This window comes from Dermacentor albipictus, unplaced genomic scaffold (assembly GCF_038994185.2).
Source record: "Dermacentor albipictus isolate Rhodes 1998 colony unplaced genomic scaffold, USDA_Dalb.pri_finalv2 scaffold_12, whole genome shotgun sequence".
Classification (NCBI taxonomy): Eukaryota; Metazoa; Arthropoda; class Arachnida; order Ixodida; family Ixodidae; genus Dermacentor; species Dermacentor albipictus.
In genome coordinates, this window is record NW_027225566.1 from 14,984,993 (window position 1) to 15,004,322 (window position 19,330).

The window sequence follows — 19,330 nt, forward strand, 5'->3', positions numbered from 1 at the left end:
TCCTCAGCCACGACCTCGCTGATCAGCTGTGGGCCGTCTGGCACGCCGAAGGAGCCACCTGTGCGCGAGGACTCGAGCTCGTCATCTAGGTAGGGGTGCTTATGGCCCCACCCCGCCAAAATCGCCGGACATTTCGAATAAAGTTTGCACTTACTCACTGTGCAACTGAAGCACACGCAATTCCTGATCCCTGCCGAACAATAATCATGTTAGACATCATATCGTCATCAGACATCATCATCAGGCGCATGCGCGACTGGACAGAGGCAAATGACGCATTCCGTTCCTCCGAAAGATAACTCAGCACGTTGCTCGCAGCCTGAACGGCTCTCTGTCCTGCTTGTAAATTGTCGCAGCATAAAGAACAAAGTCGATAACTTCATGGCTTTAGTAGCCACTGTTAAACCTCAGATTGTGATGGGCACCGAATCACGGTTAGACAAGACTATACCTAAAGTAGAAATCTTTCGACCTCGTTTCACTGTCTATCGGAAAAATAGGCATGGACATGGCTGGGGAGTATTCATTTTGATATCAAATGCATTGTCAAGTACACAAATTTTATTTGAAAACAATTCTGAGTCTGTGTGGTGCCTTGTGAAATTGCCTAACGGAAACAATGTAGTGTACGGGACATTCTACCGCCCACCCGGCAGCAGCGGCTCATTCGGATTGCTGTCTGAGATTTTCTAGGGGGGATTTCAATTTGCCAGACTTCAACTGGAACGCCGGATGTGTGGCTGGTAATAGGTCCCGTATTTACACAGAGTTCGAAGAACTGCTCGGATTAAATGGATTGCAGCAGTACGTACTGGAACCTAAGCGAGAAAATGCAATTCTAGACTTAGTACTTTGCAATGAGCCGAACATAATATCAAAAATTGCTGCTTGCCCAGGTATTGGTGACCACAGGGCAGTTGTCATAGAACTTAAGATACAGCGAGTACGGATGGCGCAAATTCCGCAAAGAAAAGTGTACAGCTACGACAGAGGAGACTATGCTACTATTAGGACCGAACTTGAAAATTTCTTTCCTACTTTCCAATATATGTCAAACGCACGCTGTCCGTTAACTTTGTGGTCAGTATTTCGAGACAAAATACTTAAACTAGTCGAAATTCATGTTCCATGCAGGTACCTGCGGCAACGAAAAAAACAAAAACCTTGGTTTAACGTAGAAATATGTAAGCTTATAAGGAAAGCAAGACAAACGTATAAAACAATTTCTGCCGACACCAGTCTGGCAAATCAGAAACGCTTGCAAGAGATAAATAAGCTATTGAAAGCAACAATTAAGTCTGCCAAGATACCTTCTTTGTTAAATTAAACAAGGACTTGAGAGAAAACCCAAAATCTTTATGGAAATATGTAAAACAAAATCGAAAAGAAGACATATCAATACCATCTTTAACTGTTGACGGCAAAACCGTGACGTCGGACTATCAGAGGGCGCAATGCTTCAACAAGTACTTCCAATCTGTGTTTTCGCTATTACCTCCTGGGGAGACTTCGCTTTTGAACAACGCCAATCAAGACGATATGATGCCAGACATTGAATTTAGTGTTAGTGGCGTCGACTCTTTATTACGGTATTTAGATGGTACAAAAGCAATTGGACCTCATGGAATATCCCCAGTGGTCCTTAAAGAGTGCCATAGCATCATTTCTCCGTATTTAGCGATCATTTATAAGCTTTCCCTTGAAACAGGCCTCATTCCCCAAGATTGGAAAACGGCAAGTGTGACACCCATTTTTAAATCGGGCGATGGAAAACTCAGAGAAAACTATGGGCCGAGTTCACTAACGTCAATATGTTGCAAAATATTCGAACACATTTTATGTAGTAACATATCTGCATTCCTTGACTCAAACGCTTTTTTTACACCTTCCCAGCATGGATTCCGCAAAGGTAATTCCTGCAACACACAACTAATAGAATTCCAGCACTTCTTATCTAAAACCATTGATAACAATAGCCAGGTAGACGCGGTTTTTATTGATTTTCAAAAAGCTTTCGATATTGTGTCCCATAAGCTCCTAGATGTAAAGCTTGCTGCATTAAATATAAACCAAAACGTTCAAAATTGGATACGAAACTACCTAAGCGGAAGAACCCAATCTGTTGTCCTAAACAACGCTCCATCTTCACGAATTACTGTTCCTTCGGGCATTCCTCAGGGAAGCGTACTGGGCCCTTTTTTATTTTTAATCAGCTTAAAATACATTGTCGAACTAATTACATCACCCATAAAACTATTTCCTGATGACTGTGTGATTTACAGAGAAATTACCGCTGAAGATGACATAGATACATTGCAAACAGATTTAGATAAGGTAGCGATCTGGTGTAAAAAAATGGAACATGAATTTAAATATAAAAAAGTCCAGTAGCGTAAGTTTTTCCAGAAAATTATTCAAAATTTAGCACTGATATAACATCAGTGGCACGCTTATCGACATACAGTCGGAATATAAGTTCGTAGGAGTCTATTTCACCGAATCACTCACTTGGCATAAACAGATTGACACTGTCATAGCAAAAACTAGTAGGATGTTACATTTTATTCGCCGAAATTTTAAACAGGCAACACGCGAAGTTAAAGAAACTTTATACTTCTTTCATGTTAGAATAATACTTGATTATGCTTGTGTAATATGGGATTCCTATCAAGATTACCTCATTAATAGACTGGAAAAGCTACCGAACCAAGCAGTAAGGTTTGTTTGCAATAATTACAGCCCGTACTCTAGTGTTTCCGAAATGAAGGCCACTTTAGGATGGGATCTACTACATATGCGCAGGCAGAAGTTAAGGCTTAAAGTGTTGCACCGAATATATAATAATCAGACAGGTATTAATCGCTATAACCATCTCCTGGAACTAGATTATATATCGACTCGCTGTGATAACAACAAAAAGATCTCAGCCTATGACTGCAGAACAAACACTTTGTACTACTCATTTTTCCCCAAATCAATTACACAATGGAACAGTTTATCAAATGATATAGTAAATGTGTCAAATAATGAACTATTCTATTCAATGCTGTGACGGCGCTCTTGTAAAACAAATGTATGTGTTATATACCTTGGAACCTGCCTGTTTCACGTTACTTGTATGCCTTTCCCTAACAGCTATTGTAGTGCTTCTGTTTGTGAGTATATCTGTCCAAAAGGTTTTCTGTATTACTGGTTATATTTTGTTCCCCCCTACGTAATGCCTTTATGGCGATGTAGGTACTCGGTAAATAAATAAATAAATAAATATCACGTGGCCCTGTTTCCATGAATATATATATATTGGAGTGGGTAACATGCATGCGGCGCTGTGCGGACTGCCACCGCTGCGGCGCGAGACCCGAGCTCGGGCTGCTGATGCGAACGGCTAGGACTCGTGATCAAGAGCTACTTGCGATCCCTCGTACGAGCTGCAATAAACCCCCTTTCATTTGGTGGAGGTGCGGGGTAGACCTCGGAAACTGGAACTCCGAAGCCGGACGCTATCGACTGCTGCGACCATGCCTGACGAAACCACCCAGGAAGATGCACCACAGCCTCCGGCGGTCATCGTTTCCGGTGTGTTGCGCCAGCGTGATCCTGCTATCTTTAGCGGCACCGATGATTATGACATGGAGGATTGGTTGTCATCTTACGAACGGGTGAGCCAGCATAACAAGTGGGACGACGTCACCAAGTTGCACAACGTGTTGTTTTACTTAACCGGCGTCGCGAACGTCTGGTTCCGAAACCACGAACACGATTTCGCGACTGGGAGCACATTCAAAACAAGTTTCTCAGAAGTGTTCGGGCGTCCCGTTGTGCGCAAGCTTCGCTCAGAATAACGCTTACAGGGGCGTGTGCAACATCACGGTGAAACCTTCACAAGTTACATTGAAGATGTCATTGACCTGTGTAAGCGCGTGAATCCGTCAATGTCAGAACAGGACAACATAAAACACATTATGAAAGGCGTTGATGAGGACGCTTTTCAGATGTTGTTAGCGAAGGATCCGCTTACGGGGCCGAAGTTATCAATTTCTGCCAAAGTTCTGACAAGCTACGGAAACAACGTATCTTAGCTCGGCGCCCACCGCCTACGGAAGATTCGTTAGCAGCATTAATTATTGGCGACAGGCACGTACCCAGGGGGGGGGGGGGGGCCCGGGCCCCCGAAATCAAGTGGCATAACCCCCCCCCCCCCCTCCCCACCCACGCCACCACTCCCCACACATTCCTAAAGCGCCGCCAGATCAATGTTAAGACTTGGCAGCTGTTCATCGGTCAGCATTATGCTGCCTTTTTCACTCCTTTAGATGGCGGTAGTTATCGGCATCTCTTGTAATGTGAAAGACAGTTTTCTCATAGATTCCGCACCCGCGCCATTAACTCGAGATGCGTTCAGTTGTCACCATCTATTCAGCCGTCACGCTCATAGCTGTTGCTTTGGTTAGTTCAACCTTCTTTGTTTAGGCTGATCCTGGGACCAGTAGAGGGATGCGGCTGTTACTCAGCTGGTCTGTACTCTCATGGAACAAGTTGCGGCCGGAGAAAACGCCAAGTGCGTTTAACTTAACCCTTTGCTTCATTATTTCCTTGAGTTGTGGCTCGCCGCGACGTTGTCAGATGCCCGGAGCAATATACGCGTGATATGGGTTAGATAAGGTGGGAAATAAAATAATGTGAAAGAGCGTCCATCATGAAACCCTGCAATAACCCTTAAACCCATAAGCATGATGACTGTCGCCCGTTACCTCGTCTATTTTTCCCTAACTGTATAGCACTTTTCGTGCAAAATTGGCAAATGGAAACAAAAATCGCAAGGAGTTGAGAAATTAAGCGATCTACTAAGGGAGAGAGCCAAGGCAACAGCCAAACTGCAAGCAAAAGCGAATAATAAAAGAGTTGACCGCTGTTTATGACAATATTTATGGATCAACACCTTTTTATTTAAAAAGGAAGTAGAGAAAACGCCGCTGGAAGTGGAGAACAATGACTTGTTTTGAATGACGCTTCTACAGTTATCGGTCGAACCGCCTCACGTAGCCACTTCTCTGCTGTGCTTATGTGGGTGTTTTTCTAACCTTCCGCGGTGAGCGCAGTACGTCTAGAATCGCAGAGTCCTGCGCTCTACGCGGTTGTATGGGACTGGCGGCCACACAGCGTTACGCAATTCGCGGTACTGTGAAAACTGATCAACAAGGAGAAAATAACTGATATTCGAAACTATAACATGAGAAAGACTGAAGAAGCCGTAAAAATGAACGCAGCCTGAAATCAGTAAAAAAGAAACCTGGCATAGGACAAACCATGATGTATGCACTAAAAGATAAGAAGGATAATATCATCAGCAATCTCGAAGATATAGTAAAAGCAGCGGAAAAATTCTAAGCTGACCTGTATACAGTACCCAGAGGAGTCACGATACCTGACTTAGAAACAGTAATGAACAGGATACAGAAACTCTCCTATTACTAGCGATGAGGTCAGAAGGGCCCTGCAAGACATGAAACGATGAAGAGCGGGAGGATAAGGTGGAATAACAGTCGATTTAATCAAAGATCCATGGCGGAGACATAATGCTTGGAAAACTGGCGGCTCTTGTCTATCGACTGCAAGGGTCCCAGAAAACTGGAAGAATGCAGACATTATACTAATCCACAAAAAAGGAGACGTTAAAGAATTGAAAAATTATGGGGCCATTAGCTTGCTCCCAGTATTATATAAAATGTTTACTAAAATAATATCCAATAGGATAAGGGCGACACTGGATTTTGTCAACCAAGGGAACAGGCTGGCTTCAGGAAGAGATACCTTAATGGATCACATCCATGTCATCAATCAGGTCATCGCGAAATCTGCAGAGTACAATTAGCCTCTCTATGTGGCTTATATAGATTACAAAAATGCATTTGATTCAGTAGAGATACCAGCAATCGTAGACGCACCATGTAATCAAGGAGTACAGAACGCTCACGTAAAAAGCTTGGAAAATATTGCTACATGCGTGTGGTATTTGTTTGTTTGAACGAGGCACGTAGGCACCATCACTCCAGAAAAGAGGAGGAAGAACGAACTGGGCTCGCGCTGTGAATCTAACCGGTCAGCGCTGCAACCGTTGTTCTAAATATAATCTGTAAATAGTTTCTCGTCTTACCGACTCGTCCTTCGCGTAAGAATATCTACAGAGGTTCTGCAGCTACCTTAATTCTACACAAGAAAATGAGGGAGATACCTATAGAGAAAGGGGTCAGACAGGGAGACAATTTCTCCAAAGCTATTCACTGCGTGCTTAGAAGAATTCAAGCTATTAAACTGTGAAGGCTTAGGAGTAAAGATCGACGGCAAATATCTCAGCAACCTTCGGTTTGCCGATGACATTGTTCTATTCAACAACAATGCAGACGAGTTACAACAAATGATTGGAGACCTTAACAGAGAGAGTGTGAGAGTGGGGTTGAATATAATTATGCAGAAGATGAAGATAATGATAAATAGCCGGGAAAAGGAACAAGAGATCAGGATCACCAGTCGGCCACTAGAGACTGTGAAGGAGTACGTTTACCTAGGTCAATTAATCACAGGGAACCCTGATCATGAGAAGGAAATTCACAGAATAATAAAAATAGGTTGGATCGCATACGGCAGACATTGCCAGCTCCTGACTGGAAGCTTACCATTATTATTGAAAAGTGAGGTGTGCAATCAGTGCATTTTGCCAGTGCACTGATTGGGCATTTTGCACTGATGGGATTGGCACTGGGCATTTTGCCAGTGCAAAATGCCCAGTGCCAGTGCATTCGCCAGTGCATTTCCCAGTGCATTTCCCAGTGCATTTCGCCAGTGCATATGAGGCAGAGACTTTAGCGCAAGTTAAAGACCGCTCGAAGAGCGATCGAACGAAGATTGCTAGGCATAACATTAAGAGAGCAAGAGAGTGGTTTGGATCAGAGAGCGAACGGGTATAGACGATATTCTAATTGACATCAAGAGGAAAAAATGTAGCTGGGCAGGTCATGTAATGGGCCGGTTAGATAACCGTTGGACCATTAGGGTTACAGAATGGGTTCCAAGAGAACGGGAAACGCAATCGAGGACGACAAAACAGTAGGTAGAGCGATGAAATTAGTAAATTCGCGGGCGCTAGTTGTAATCGGTTGGCGCAGGATAGGGTAATTGGAGATCGCAGGGAGGCCTTCGTTCTGCAGTGGACATAAAACAGGCTGATGATGATGATGATGATAATGATGATGATGATGATGAAGGAGGTGGTGCCCCCCCCCCCGAAAAAAAATCCTGGGTACGTGCCTGATTGGCGACAACTACAGAACTTTGCTGACGCAAATAAAAGAATTTGTGCGCGAGGAGGTCGCACGACAGCTCTCGATTTTGCCGACCACGGAGAAGCCTTCACAATGTTTGGCTCCAGCGCTCCGACAGATAATTCAAGAGCAAGTGACCGAAGCTCTTCCACCTCCGTGTCAGCCGGCTCCCGTAGCCGCGCCTCTGACGTATGCTGAAGCCGATGCACGGGCGCCTCGTCTAAAGGGGTTCTCTCCTCCGCCTTCAGCGCCTCGCCCGCCGGTGCTCTCTCCTCCGCTTTCGCTTCGCCAGCCGGCGGATCCCTTTTTCAGTGCACAGCAGCAGGGTCCAAATCATTGGTGCACTGCTGACAACCACCCAATATGCTATGCCTGCGGTAGCCCGGGTCATGTAGTGCGCTTCTGCCGCCGGCGATTGCCGGCCTTTGTGGGCACCCCGCGACGACCTAGCTCCGACTTCCGACTTTTCCGCATGCCTTCACGATCACCACCGGAAGTCTACGCTGCTGATGACATACCGGCACCGCAGTCACAGCTCTACGGCACGCGTCGCTCGCTTTCCCCTCGTCGGCGCTCACTCTCACCCATGCGTCGTAGACCCAGTGCCAGTACACTGAGGCGGAAAACTGATTTCCGCAGTTCCTGAGGCAGGAACTGCATCATCGTCGGAACATCAAACTCCTCGTTTTTCCCCCGCTAACGTTACTGAAGTGTGCGTTGATGGCATCAAATCCCTTGCGCTCGTCGATACAGGTGCTGCTGTATCCGTGATTAGTGAGAAGCTTTGTCGTGCATTGCGGAAAGTGGCCGTGAAGCCTTCGGTTCCATTGCTTAGAACAGCCAGTGCGCAACAAGTACAGCCAGTCGCTATGTGCATTGACAGAGTGCTGATTCGAGACATTTTGTATTCCATTGATTTCTTTGTGTTGACTTGTTGCTCCCACGATGTCATTCTTGGTTGGGATTTTCTGTCACGCCATCATGCCGTCATCGACGGCGCGCGTGCTGAGGTTCAGTTCTCCGTTCTTAGCGATTTGCCATCTCACGACTTTCAAGTTCAGGATCTTAGCAGGATCTGTGTAGCTTCAGATACTGACCTTCCTCCTCACAGTGCTGTATTTGTCCCTCTTTCATGGGCATCACTTGCCGAAGCGACGGTCATGTTTACACCCGCTGCCGTCTTCATTCGCCGCCAGCCTATATTGTTGCCTTTCGCCCTCCTCACGGTTGACCATGGTGCTGCAGAAATACTGACTTCAAACCCAAATTCGTACACTTTGGCTTTGCACTGTGGCGAGACTATTGGTACCGTCGAGTCTGTGGACGCTGACGCTATTGTGCATTTCCCTATGGCCGACGACGTGGATAATGCCAACGTAACCGCACTGACACCCCATGTGCCATCCAACCGAGTACCACCGGATGTTTTTTGTCGCTCCATTGCCGATGACCTCGAGCCGACAAAACGTGAGCGGCTAATTACTCTTTTAAATGATTTTCACGCCTCTTTTGACTGGAACCAAGCATCATTAGGCCGCACAAGTACCGTCTCTCACAACATTGATACGGGACATCACGCACCATTATGCCAGCGTCCGTACCGCTTGTCATCCACCGAGCAAGTTGGATATGCTTGACCGTGGTGTTATCAAGCCATCCTGCAGCCCTTGGTCATCGCCCGTAGTACTCATTAAGAAAAAAGATGGCTCGATTCGTTCCTGTGTGGAATATCGTCGCCTCAACAAGATTACAGGACTAGATGTCTATCCTCTACCGCGCATAGATGACGCCCTGGATTGTCTACATGGTGCTGAATTCTTTTCTTCTTTGGACTTGGGATCGGGCTATTGGCAAGTGCCAGTAGATGAATACGATCGCTCAAAAACAGCTTTCATTACGCCTGAGGGCCTGTATGAGTTTACAGTAATGCCATTCAGCATCTGCAATGCGCCCGGGATATTCGAAAGAATGATGCACAATATTCTGCGAGGCCTCAAATGGAAGACGTGCCTGTGTTATTTAGACGACGTGGTAGTTTTCTCCCCTGATTTCACCACTCACCTCTCTCGTCTACGCGACGTCCTTACTTGCCTTGCCACCGCCGGCCTTCAACTTAACTTGAAAAAGTGCCGCTTCGGCGCCCGCCAGCTGACGATACATGGCCATGTCGTTTCCAAAAACGGCGTCCTTCCCGACCCTGAAAAACTTCATGCTATCGCAGAATTTCCAGGGCCGGCTACACTGAAAGAGCTCCGAAGTTTTATCGGCCTTTGCTCTTATTTTCGACGCTTTGTGCGCAATTTTGCCTGCATCATCACTCCCCTGACGAAGCTCCTGGCCATGGCCCAGGTGACCTTCGCGATTGGACTCCGGCATGTAACCAAGCCTTCACCACTTTGCGTCGTCTGCTTACCTCACCGCCTGTTCTACGCCACTATGACCCGACTGCACCGACCGAAGTTAATACGGACGCCAGTGGCGTTGGTCTTAGAGCCGTCCTTGCGCAACGCAAGCCAGGCTTTCCGGAATATATGGTTGCATACGCGAGTCGTGCCCTCACGAAGGCAGAAACCAATTATTCTGTCACAGAAAAAGTATGTTTGGCTATAGTTTGGGCATTAAACAAATTTCGCCCTTACTTGTATGGCCATTCGTTCGATGTTGTGACTGACCACCACGCGCTCTGCTGGCTTGCGGCACTGAAAGACCCATCAGGCCGTCTTGGACGTTAGGCTCTTCGGCTCCAAGAATTTGACATTCGCGCCATGTATCGATCCGGGCGCCAACATTCTGATGCCGACGCACTCTCCCGATCACCCATGCGATCCGACGAAACGCCACCCTCACCCGAAGAGTGCCCGGTTGCTACACTTGCTGTTACTGACATGCCGTCTGAACAGAGGGAAGATCCGTGGATTGTGTCTCTCATTGACATTCTTCACAGTTCTTCGACGGCTACACGCCCTCGAGCCCTTCGTCGCCAAGCCACCCATTTCGTGCTACGGGACGCCATCTTGTACCGCCGAAATTATCAGCCGGACGGTCGCAAATGGCTGCTAGTCATCCCTCGCCATTTGCGCTCCGACATATGCACGTATTTCCACGCCGACCCACAGCAAGCTCATGCTGGCGTACTGAAAACCTACGAGCGGCTCCGTCAGCGCTACTACTGGCACAGCATGTGTTCTTACGTCCGCAAATACATTCGGTCATGTGTAGCCTGTCAGCGACGCAAGACATCTCCTCATACGACTGGCCATCTGCAACCTTTACCGTGTCCTGCACGTCCTTTTGATCGAATTGGCGCTGACCTTTATGGGCCTCTTCCATCCACTGCTAAAGGAAATCGTTGGATAATTGTCGCAGTAGACCACCTCACAAGATATGCCGAAACTGCTGCACTTGCTTCAGCTGCTGCTCGCGACGTCGCCGCATTCATGTTACGGCATGGCGCACCACGAGAACTGCTCAGCGACCGAGGCCGTGTCTTCTTGTCCGAAGTTATTAATGAGCTACTCGCCGCCTGCCGCACTATTCACCGCACCACTACGGCGTATCACCCACAGACTAATGGTCTAACGGAACGGTTCAACCACACTCTTGGTGACATGCTCACCACGTATGTTGCGTCTGATCATTCCAATTGGGACGATGTCCTCCCTTTTGTGACGTACGCGTATAATACCGCCGTTCAGGCTACCACAGGCTTCTTCCCATTTTTCCTTCTTTATGGACGTGAACGATCCACTACCCTCGACACCGTGCTACCATATCATCCAGATGCCTCTGAATTCACCGCTCTTTCCGAAGTTGCTCGCCATGCTGAAGAGTGCCGCCAACTGGCTCGCTCGTTCACGTCGGATACCCAAAGAATGCACAAAGATCGCCACGACAACGGGCAGCCCACACAGTCCTTTGCCGTGGACTCTCACATCTGGCTTCAGCTGCCCTTCCAATCTCCAGGCCTTAGCCCAAAGCTTGCTCCAAAATTTCAGGGTCCGTACCGGATCGTCGCGTGTACATCGCCGGTGAATTATGCGGCCGAAGCGGTGACGTCATCTTCAGACAAACATCGCCGTGGCCGCGAGACGGTTCACGTCAGCCGCCTGAAGCCGTACCACGACCCCCTTATCATGTCATCACCTTAGGTCGCCAGGATGGCTTCTCTTTGCCGCGGAGGCAGTTGTAGTGGGTAACGTGCATGTGGCGCTGTGCGGACTGCCACCGCTGCGGCGCGAGACCCGAGCTCGGGCTGCTGATGCGAACGGCTAGGACTCGCGATCAAGAGCTATTTGCGATCCCTCGTACGAGCTGCAATAAACCCCCTTTCAATATATATATATATATATATATATATATATATATATATATATAAATATATATATATATATATATGCGAAGGTTGTGGGTTCGGTTACCACCTGTGGCAAATTGTTTTTGCAGCCACTTTAATTTCCATTAATGTATCGTTGCTTTATTTCATTTATTAAGCACAATTTGCCCTATGTTGTCCTTGGTGTCTGTGTTTGTTGGCTTCTGATGATGCGACTACTTATATATATATATTTACATATATATAGAGAGAGAGATAAAGGAAACATTAACCAACACTATAAGCCTCGTTGGTGAATTAAACACACATGTACCGGGTATTTTACGTAATTTAAGCCAAGCTTTAATATGAATCTGAGGACATATGAGCACTTATGAGTTGTGAATGCCAAAGCATTAATACCCAACTGAATGCCGCTGAGCCGTCCTTCGAGTTATGATCCCCTCGCGGGCGAGCGAACGCGTTGAGACGCTTGGCGCGTTTTGATTTGACCTTACCGAGGTGCAGTTGGAACGCAGGCGAGAGCTTGCGCTGACAAGGAACACGCGGATAAAACAGGCTTCCGAGATCGAGGACGATTTGTTTTCGGTCAGTACGCTCTCCCCTCACGTAACACCCGGCGCGCTACTGCAGCAGCAGGTGTTCCCTTTCTCCCGCTCGGCTCCGTCGAGGCGCGCTCGTGCCGTGGCTTCGCAGCCAATACGAAGCGAGCTGCCATTTCGCTGCTGAAAATGCCGGACGCAGACTTTCTCGCTCAGTGAGCCATTTGGCGCTTTCGCATCAAGAGGACTTGCATCTTAGGCGAATTATACCGAGGGCACGTTGTTCGTAGTCTACATGAGCTACTCACACTGTTTTAAAGCCAATCTTTGTTTGCTTTGTTCCCTGAATTTACGGGTGCTGGCTGCTCTGATTTTTCCGAGTAGGAACAAACCGCTCACCTGACTACCACATTATACTCCCTGCCAATTACCACACAATTGACTGGGCCACTGTCAACTGCCGTATAGATCATGCCGCAATGCTGTAGCGGCTTCCGGATCCTTGTGGCTTTGTGCATACAACCAGAGGCAAGAAGTGAGACATTTTGATGTTGACGTTGGTTCTTTAAAGCATGGTCGTAGGAGAAATGTGAAGAAGTGAGTGACTGGAGCAGCAGAGTATCTTTATGGCCATTTGCGAATACCCATGTGAAACGAGGATAAAAACATGAATAAGTAGAAGTTTTTTTTTATGAAACTCACGGTCTTATCACAAGTTTCTTTCCTTTTCTTTCCTAAATAATACGTTTCTCTAAAGAAGTATCACTCTTCAAAGTAACGTAATTTATTATTATATTTGCTATTCCCACCTCGTTATGCCCGACTTTAGCTTTCAATTTGTATCTCGCTTTCACTCTTTAACCGTCGCTTTCCTGGTCATTGTCCAAAAGAGGATAAGCGCCGTTGGGTAATCTGAAGTAATCAAGAAGCCGTGTGTGCAACTGAGTTGCGTTAGACCTCAAGAAGAAAATCAGAGTCAAGCGTGCATGGAGCATAGAAGACATGGGTTTACGAAAGACGCAGCCTAGTGGAACAAGAGCCTGTACGTTACGCTTCAATGTGCGATCCAAACGACGCGTGGCGACCATGCTCAGTGAATGAGTATCGTTTCTCGCTGTGCGCTTCGTTGGGTAGACATAACGGGTGCAGTGATCCATGGCCACCACAATGACCGCTGCAAGCCAACGCCTTCAGTGTCCGCGGTATAGTTTAGGGTCTACCGGAGAAAACCCGAAAACCAGTGGTTACGACCTTCACGGTAGACATATTCGGTGTGCATATCGTTAACTGTCACCCTAAACATTTATATCCGCCCACCCCCAAAATTGTTGATGTGACAAGATCACCGGGGTGTTCGCCAGAACGTTCGAGTCGCCAAACGTACCTTATTACGGCCCACATTTCTCTTGTTGACGCACGCGCGGCTTCTCACCGTTATGTCATGCCGACAGGAGGTCTACAACAGGTACCTTTTGTTTTAATTCTGGGGTTCTGTGTGCCCACAATTTTATTGAGGCACGCAGTAGTGTGGAACTCCGGAATAATTTTGACCACCTCGGGTTCGTTAACAGGCACCCAATGCATGGCACAGGGGCATTTTTGCATTTCACCCCCATCGAAATCATGCCTTCGCGGCTGGGATTCGATCCATGCATTGCCTCAATTCATGAAATAACACCCATGCAACCTTGCGAAATGGTGCTAGTTGAACTCGCATCTCCAACGACGAACACGGCGATTTCAGATGATGTGTAACGCAAAGGAACTGTCTTATAAGTGTTAGTTATAATGCACAATGCAAAACACCAGCAAAAGGTAATTCATTATTGCGCTGCATCAAAGAATATCCGTGGTAATATCTGCTGCCTTAAAGCTAACATCACCCCATTATCCAAGTATATGTGTTATCCTGTTACATGTACAGAACTGCGTTACATTACCATAAATATCGCGTTTGTTTTTGCGTAACATTACTTAACAAAAAGGGGTTCACTCAGCAAAGGTTCCGTCGCATGCGTGGGGTCCACCAAACTTTTTGCACGTTCCATTCCTGCGTCTGTGGCGTAATGAAAAGTGGTATATGCTCACGTTATCTCGATTTTCGAAGCAGGTGGTTCCTATGCGGCACGAGGTACACGCCACTCGAGCTATGCATGCCTCTGGGGCCTGATGGATAGAGTGCGCCATTATTGGGCTCAGGGTCCGTGGCTTTCAGCCCACGATTGGACAGAATTTTTTATTTTATTTGCTTAAAAGATTGAAGAGACCCGAAGCGAGGCTGGTCACTGATCCATCTTCGTACTTAACGGAAGTTCTCTAGTATGAATGAAAGAACGCCCCATTTTAGAGACGTGCACCCTTGAGTGACTCAAAATTTTGTGCATGTCGGGGCATTTAGTCCAAGCGTCCAACTTCGCAGTATCCATGTGCATCGCCGCACCAACTATTTGCTCCCCCATTGGCACTGGATCGTGGTAGACAATGTGTAGGGTGTCATATATATATATATATATCTTGGTCCCTATTTGAGCACTTTCAGTGACTGATATAACTAAGACTTCCAGCAAGACTGAATTTGGTTCTTTACATAAAGCAATACGAAAATATAGCTGGTTGTACAGATAAACCACACACTATTAATGAGGCCGCTTTCGCAAGAAAACCGGTGGCGAGCCTCTTCCACCAAGTTGACGACGACGAAGCTGAGCCTCCTCACGTTTCCTGCGCTCGAGCCAAAGTAGCATGAGGAAGAGAATTTGCGATGTCTAGGGCCATTTTCTATGCGAAACAGCTAAAATGTCTAAAATGGCATCCTCAGATGTCGAAGCAGCTAAAGCTGCTAACAGTGTTCGTTGCATTTTTCATTTGTAATTTAATTTTTGTATTGAGATATGTAGAGGAAATAGAGTTCATATCATAAAATTTTTTTCTCACAAATTCAAACTACGAGTTTTTATTAAAATTATATGCCTCGAAATTGACCCGTTGCACCACCCGATTCATTACCGATCCCCCAGAGGGGACTGCGCTAGGTTATTGAGGGATGACAACTTCAACAACCACAACAACATGCGGGCATCTCGGCGGCAGCACCGGCAGCGTTCTGGCTAGTAGTCCGCTGCGTTCAAATAGCCATGCAATACAAGATGCGGGAGACAACTCGCCTCACGCTTTCCCAAGAACCTATACAAGCCGAAACACATTGAAATCTAGAGGGCAATATGAGCTCACTTTAATGACTACATGAAGAGAAGTACAGGACCTTTTAGCTTTAATAATATTAATCGTTTCGTTTTTCTTGTTTACAAACTAGAGCCCTCATCGAATTTTTGTATCCTTCTTCTACGGTGGTTCTCCACCCAGAAAGCACTTATTCCATCCTCGTAGCACCGTCATTAGCCCAAGCTCAGAAAGGAGTGGTGGCCCGTGCTACCAAGCTCAATCTTTAAATCTTTCTGGTGCATTAAATTTTAATGACCCTTATAGTAATTGTAGGAAGTTCGCCTGTCTACATCTTTTCCCTTCCTATTCGCCACCAATCTTTCAGCTGTAATTTACTAGTCTCCACCGCCAGTTCCATTTATATTTCGCCTACTGTCCTTATAGCTTATACCTCGTATTTATGCCTACGGCTTTCACATCCGTAGCTGTGTGGATGCTCCGATAATCGGACAGAATTTGTTGAACGACTTTGGCCACATTTCCTCCTGCTATTGTCATGTCGTTTCCAAGTTAGAATGTTATCCTGCAATTATACGCTTTCTCGGACACCCGATCTGGCTTGGAACAGTAACGCATTGCCTTTTGAATTGGTTCGCTCTCCATTGCTCTTATCCAGTGCACTGTTTCTGCATCTCTGATTTTACATTTACCACGTTTTCTACGCTGCTGTCCACCCTATTAGCGAAACATTACTACTTAGTGTCCTGATTCCTTTTATCCACTGTCACTCAACACTTTTGCTACATAGGTATCCTAAACACCTACGGCTTTCCTTGGAAGCAAATACGGCTCTCAGCCTCCCGCAATTCGAAGGAAGCCCAGCCCATCGGTCTCGCTGCACTGCTTCATTTCTGTTTTTTTTTTCGCGCCCCCATTTTTAGCTTCCTGACAGCCCTCTGATTAAGTTCCAGTCACGCCGGCACTTCAGATTTTAAGCACAGCACTAATTTAGCCAACGCAAACCCGGACACCATTGCACCTTTCTATACACCTCTGAATACTTCATATTTGGTAAACCATCACAGCGCTCTCTGTTTTATAACGCCACGTTTCTTTTCGCTATCGCTTTGTGTACTTCGTGTTTTCTATGTAGCTACTTCTGTCTGTGGTCATGTTGCAAGGTATTTATTTGTATACTGAAAAGATTTTGCGCCAAAAAACAACACACAAGAAAGACGACCACACCACGGGCGCTACTTCAACTGTCTTTCTTGTGTGTGTTGTTCTTTGGCGCAAAATCTTTTCAGTATGCAAGATCGCCAACTAGCCCATCAGTTAACTCTTCTATTTATTTGTACTACAGTTTTCTTGGGACCTCATTTCCCTGTATAGTGACAAGCTGATCAGTCGTGTTGTGAAACACCCTGAAGCCCAATCGCTTTTCACTAAAGCTCAAACCACATAATCTGATAGAAGCCAAATCAGCTTTTACCTATACCAACTATCGGCTAGAAAACAATGCCAACCACGTACATTAAGCGTAGAAGACACTGCTACACTATCATGCCACTTAATTTCTACGAAAGATACGACGCTAACTTAATTTGCCTCTAGCTTCCTTTTTGTACTTAAGTATACATATCATTAAAGGAGGGGTGACAATGACCAACGCTGGAGCAAAACGTTCAGGATATCTACTGCCGTATCATTAGCGAACTCTTCCAATGTTAGCTTAACTGCATTATTCCTGTATATCTCGTTTAGAAAATCTATTCTGTTGTGACGATGCTCATAGGCTACGGACATTTGTCAGGCCAAAATCCAGTAGGCTTTGTAGCTGCTGCTCCAGATGCTTCGTCTTCCTCTATCAAAGGGCGTCATCATAGGTCCCACGCCTTTAGAGGGGGAGTCATACCACTGTACAAGTGCGACGAGAAGTTGAGTGGTGGCATGATGTATACTTGAAGGTGAACTTGTCCCATGGGAGGCAAAAGAAGATGTAGCGAAGGACGATGCAGGTAAGGGGCTTTGAACGATCGAAAGCCACTTAGAGGCGGTCAACGGACACCACAGTTCACTATCATTGATTACTGATATCATAAGCTCTTAATATCAAAGAGCGGGAGTGACTGTGTAATTATTCATTTTCTTTTTTTTCTATTTCTCACAAGCATGTGTATGAATGTTTTTTGCTTTCGGTTTACACAGGTTGCTACACCTCAATTTGTTTGACCCTGTTCCCTTCTTTGCAATCCTTCATCCCGCCCCCTCTTTTATGAACTTCCAGAGAGATTAAATGAATAGGTCCTGCTTTCTTAGAAAACATGGCACACTGGATTGGCAGTGCCTACCACTCCATGTAAATTCTTGTGTTTCTGGTTTTTATCTCAACTCCTGAAAGAACCCAACATTAGTAGCCCCTTTCCTCTCCCCTTCTACCACAACTCAAAGCCTCGCCTTGTCAATCCCTTCCACTTACAGTCTGTCTTTTTTTTCTTATTTGACATCCACTACTCTACACAACAAACTGGCTTATACGTATTTTTGCTCATTTTATGTCGCATCGAGTTTTATTTTAAAAAATTTCTGTTCTCATATGTATTGAAGGATGAGGTGGCACAAGCATGTCTAGAAATTTTGGACAATGCACCTTCCGTTATTTGTCTATCTTTACTGATATGTGTCGTGATCAAGTGACGAGCATACAACACTTTTTTTTTAACTGACAACTGCATAATAGGTTACATATTCAAAACATGCAAGGCTACATGCCGGCTTTGCTCGCATGGTCTGGGCCGCTCTGCCAGAGGCATCGTTCCACATCTCTCATGATGGTGTACGTAGCGCCATCTCGTTGCGGTGGCGCACACATCTCCTTTGCTTTAGAGTGGCCCCAGTCATAAGTAGAGCTGACTTGGAGCTCTTACTTCTCACGTGCTCTTCGAACTCTTACGTCCACTTCTTGTGAATGCTCCAGGTTGCAATGGCTGTAAATGCTTACTTGTGCATCGAGTGAGACCACTAGCTGTGCTCACCACATATGAACGTTAAGTGGGAGCTGGCCCAACTACTGTCCCTGTTGCAGCACCGGACAGGATACGGACAGCCGTCTGTGGTTGTATAGGGTCTTTTTCCAAAGTCCTGTGTTGCCAGTCGTATCACTTGCGCTGCTTGACCGTATATGCTTCATTTCTTTTCTTGAATGTCCCAGTGTTCCCCAATGGCTTCAGCATTCTTGGTGCCACTGGCACATCTTCCTACGAGTTCAGCAAGTGTGAGCCCTTCTTTGCCTGGAGGTCATGATGAGCAAGCAGAGCCTTTTAAATGTTGGATGACTTCTTGAGCAACTGCTTAGCCATCTGTACAGTTCTTTCTGCAGCACCGTTGCTCTGGTGTAAGTAGGTGTTACTGATTACATCACATAATTCCCATTGCTTGACGAACATACTGAATTGTGCCAAAGCGAACTAAGGACGGTTGTCCTGTCATATAATAGCTGGTGTCTCAAAGTGAGCGAAGATCTGGCTCAGTGCTTGAGTTATGTTCTGTGTGGTAGTACGCCTCAACTTCATGTGTTCAAAGAAGCGCGAGTAATAGTCTACCACTACGAGGTAATCTCTCCATTCTCAAAGAGATCAATTCTAATCACTTACCATGGGTGTTCTGAAAGTGGAGTGTGTATCACAGGCTGTGCCTGGTTTACAGTGCTATTGACAGACAGGACATTTTGACACATAACTCTGGATGTGTTGGTTAATATCTGGCCACCAGACTGACTGAGTGGCTCAAGCCTTACATCTTCCAACAGCCTGACTACCAGTATGCAAGCACTCAAGCACATCACTTTGCATATTCAGTGGGATGATAACGTAACTGCCTTTGAGTAAAATTCCATCCACCAGTGTCAGTTCATGGGCAAATTCTGCATACCTCTGCACTCACACTCACTCACATTGGACACTCGGCAACATAGG

At 46.1% G+C, this 19,330-nt stretch overlaps 1 pseudogene; it reads left to right on the forward strand.

Moving 5' to 3' along the window:
- Window positions 1-270: 270 nt before the first annotated feature.
- LOC139051487 (uncharacterized) lies at window positions 271-18,659 on the forward strand (annotated as a pseudogene).
- Window positions 18,660-19,330: the final 671 nt, after the last annotated feature.